At 40.7% G+C, this 4,071-nt stretch overlaps 1 long non-coding RNA gene across 2 annotated transcripts; it reads right to left on the bottom strand.

Moving 5' to 3' along the window:
- Positions 1–252: 252 nt before the first annotated feature.
- LOC119910921 lies at positions 253–3,277 on the bottom strand. 2 transcript variants are annotated; one of them, XR_005445714.1, is made up of 4 exons: positions 2,993–3,277; positions 2,254–2,883; positions 582–820; positions 253–493 (listed from the first exon to the last, which is right to left on the bottom strand). It is a non-coding gene; the product is annotated as an uncharacterized LOC119910921 (long non-coding RNA). The 2 variants fall into 2 exon arrangements; XR_005445713.1 differs by having other exon boundaries at positions 2,254–3,277.
- Between the last annotated feature and the right edge of the window lie 794 nt (positions 3,278–4,071).

Raw genomic sequence — 4,071 nt, 5'->3', positions numbered from 1 at the left:
ACGCGGTGAAGAAAGATCAGAGATGGCTGGGAACTTAAGAAGGCCATATTCCCGCGCCAGGTTCTTGTCAGTTTTCACAGAGGAGCAACAGAAAGCATCCTGACTGGAAACATCACTAACATGGGACCGGAGGGCAATCTGCTCCGTAGATCATTGGTGCCCATCTCATCTTTGAGTCAGAGTTTAAAAGTGTCACGGCCTGCAGATGTATTATTGACCAACAATGAATCTAATCCAATAAATCTTACCGCTTCCCTCTCGATCGACGTCGGGCAGAACTCGCACTAGCAGCAAGATCTGGTTTACTGTACCGGACGTTCCTGCCTGAGGGGGAAAAATGTGTGCTATAAATAAATAGCGTAGCCACTGTACAAAAACATAAAATAAAACACCACGGTAAAGTTTGATACTTCCACACAATGGCATCAGGATCCACAACGTGTAAATCCGGAGACCAAAAAGGACGTGACCACCTCGTTATCAGGCGAGCAGTCTGTGAAAACAAAAGTACAGTCAAATAACAAGCAAAATAACTTTTTAGTTTTATACAGTACAATGCATTCCTATTCTGTAAATCTTACCCTTGCTCAGCATCATGGCGCTTGCAATTTCCCTCAGAGTTGTGCAGGAGACGGGCCGCTTCCTGTGAAATAAGGCAAGACAAAAGTCACTTTTGTGAACAAACCTGCTTTTAGCTTATTAGTGACCAAGTCTTACCACAATTTTTGGTTTGTTTGCCCGTCTTTTCTTCTTGTTCTTCCACACTGGAGCAGTTGTTGGATTTAAGAACAGCCATCTCTCCTTCCTGGCCACATTGTGCCTGAGTTTAAAATTAGCGTTATGTAAAACAAGACTCATCAACTTACTTTAATTCCAGTGCGCAGCCTGCCCTCCAACACACACACCTGGAACTCAACTCGTATATCTTCCCTCTAAATTAAACAGAAAATGAACTCAAACCTTCAAAAGTCAACATGAAACATAAAAAACTAAATAATCAGCAGAAATACAACTTAAAAAGCAATTAGAAAAATAAATCTATGAAATTAAACATTAACTTAGATAAGCAAATAAATTAAAATTCACATACAGGGCAACATGTTTCATTACTTTGTTATACAAAAATATAAATTCACAGTTCAGTTCTTGTATTTTGATGCACTAAAATCTTCTTAGAAAGCATCTGTAATTCCTTGTAGCAACCACGGCTAAATATAGCAGCTCATCCACAGTGAACCGAGAAGATAACATTAACACAACACACAGAAACATCTCCATAGCTGTAGTTTTAACAGACACACAGACTCTTAACCCCTCGTTGCTGCAGAGGCGTGCGACCTCTGATATGTATAGCAATTGTAAGTCGCTTTGGATAAAAGCGTCAGCTAAATGAATAAATGTAATAATTTCATATAGTAGCATAATATTTGACCACTAGTTGATTAATATATCCAGTTACAGCAGTTTCATTTCTGTGGGTTGTTTTTTTAAATGTAATCCATCTCTACAATTGGTCTTTAATTTGGTAATGCTGAGTATTAACTTGTCAATAATCATATTATCACATATAGTGTTCAACATTGTAAAGTTAGTTGGAACACTTTTTTTTAACGTCCCGCCCCATCCAGGTTATCATTAGTCGGTTGACGTGAGGAGAGACTGACAAGTTGTTCGTATAATGGCGTATAACGTATAATGGCCAGCGAGCCAAAGCCAAACCTCCCTGATCTTCTCCCAGTTGTCTTCTGTCTTACTGCTTCAGCTGCTGCCGACGTCTCTCCGTCTCTGTCACAGAGCGACCGCCGTTTCTCTCGGTGCTCCGGTGGCGCGTCCGACTATGTTTTGAACAATTAGCGGCGGGGCGGGGAGGGGGGGTTACGTTAGGTTGTTGTCTTAAACGTTACTTGCATACAGCTCATGAATAATTTTTCTCATTGCAATTGTGCAGCCCTGGTGAACTGATTAACTTCCGTTAGCGAACTCAAATCACAGGTCGGATAATACGTCCAACAGAAGACACTTTGGTCACATTCAAGTTACACTTAATAACTTTATTAAACTTTATGTATGGAGCCGCAACTTACCTCGTGCACGCAGTAAATGACCAGACATTGTAAGGGACCTACGTCATCACGCTGACCACGTCGCCCCCCCCACAATTTAACTCGCCTTCAATCCCAGACAAATTAAGCAAAACAGCATTTATACATTCAAAAGCTTGCTGGGTTGAGGAAGGGTAAAATAAACTCTTACTTTTTTAGTCTGGAGGTCTCCTTCTTTTTCTTCTTCTGCTTCTTCTTCTTGACTATTATTAGCTAGCTAGATTGGCAAACAACGAATTGTGCACTATTGCCACCGACTGGTAAGGAGTGTGGATCCAAGGATCAGTCCTTATTTTATTCATACATACATAACTGGTTGAGAGGGTATGATGCTTAAACACAGGAAAGCACCGTTGGGCAAGTAAGAGTTTGCAGCAGTGAGGTAATACTTTACTCTACTTTACTTTACTGAGATTTCTTACTCTTGATGTAGCACTTTGCACTTTGCACTTTACTGAGCATTCTACTAGAATCTGAAGGCCGGCTGAGCGAGATCAAACAACCGGGTGTGTGTCCCACCCGCTGAAGCCTATCACTGAAGCGTCAGCATCGGCTCCTTGTGTTTAGACTTGGGTCTGCCAAATGACTGGATGTAAAATGTAAATGCTCAGTCTTCGTTATTAATTAGTTAATTATTAAACCAAAGTGTCCTTTTATCATTCTGAGGTTTTGAACCAGTGTAACATAACATACTCTGTTTCTTCTTGCTGTTTAGTCCAGTGTGTCCAAGTCTCTGCTGTTCCATCCTGCACGTCACATTTCTCCAACTATCCTCTGCACTCTGTAAAAACACCACCAATTACTTTGCCACCTTTCATTCTCTGTTTAGTAACGCTCTCGATTTCTGTTTTACTGAAGCCAAGACACAAAGAGATAAAAAGGTGGCTTACCTAATCTGTCTTTGCATAGCTCACAGCATTTTCATTTACATGTGAAAGCCTCCCCTAGACCTAGGGGACGGGGGGTCATGGGGGCAACACTGACAAACAAAATCCACGTCAATTACCGGCAATTCCTGACAATTTCCAGTGCTGGCCAAAACTTCCCGTAAGTAGCCGTTTACCTGAACTTAGACGACAATTTAACGTGCCATTAACTGCCAAAACGCCCACTTTTCATGCAGTGAATGCCGAAATAATTTCATTAAATTTGTATCAAGTGAAATTGAAAGCTCAACTCACCAGTTTTGAGGATGAGAAGATGTTCCGCACTAAGTGAACCCCTCAGGTCAAAGGTTTTTATCAGGCGACCGGTCCTAAGCATGTGTTCAGGACTAGATACCTTGCTTTCATGGCCAGAAGGGTCACGTCCTCGTACACGCGCACAATTTGCACATTCAAAGCATGTGGGCTGACTGCAACACACTTATTCACGAGGCTGCATGCACACATCTGAGTTGGGGTTTATCTGATTAGTCATGGAACCGTTTAGTCAGAGCCCAAAGAACAGACTAGAAACCAAAACCAAGTAACAGAATCACCAATGCACAAGTGAGCAGTGATAAATCAGACATACATACTGACTTACAGAATTCTGAAAGTCATTTCAGTACATTACTATTATTCCAAATGCTCACAGCATGAAGCAGGAGGAAAAGAACACAGTAGCCCAATTCCAGATCTGCGTAGTGTGTGGTAGTAATATTATCTCAATAAAAATGTTTCAGTGTCTGGAATCAAAGTCCCAGTTCCAAATTAAAACATTGAACTTTACAACTACATAATATTTATTTTAATAAACTGGGCCACCCGGGGGTTTTTGCATGAATTATGGTCCAGAACCCCCCCCACAGCTCTGAGCTGCGGGAGTCACTGTTTTTTTTTTCTCATTTGACAATTTTTATTTATACTTTTAAAAATATATAAAAACAGACAAAGGAACAGTTTCTCCAAAATTATTTTATATTCTAACTGGATTTTGATAATTTAACTGGATCTCTCACGCTAAATTTAAGTTCAGATCAGCAATA

The sequence above is a fragment of the Micropterus salmoides genome, unplaced genomic scaffold, assembly GCF_014851395.1.
Source record: "Micropterus salmoides isolate LMB-PRFRI ecotype aquatic unplaced genomic scaffold, ASM1485139v1 Ms_hic_scaffold_19, whole genome shotgun sequence".
Taxonomy (NCBI): domain Eukaryota; kingdom Metazoa; phylum Chordata; class Actinopteri; order Centrarchiformes; family Centrarchidae; genus Micropterus; species Micropterus salmoides.
Note: the sequence above shows the minus strand (reverse complement) of the source record. Positions and strands in the feature narration are given on the sequence as shown.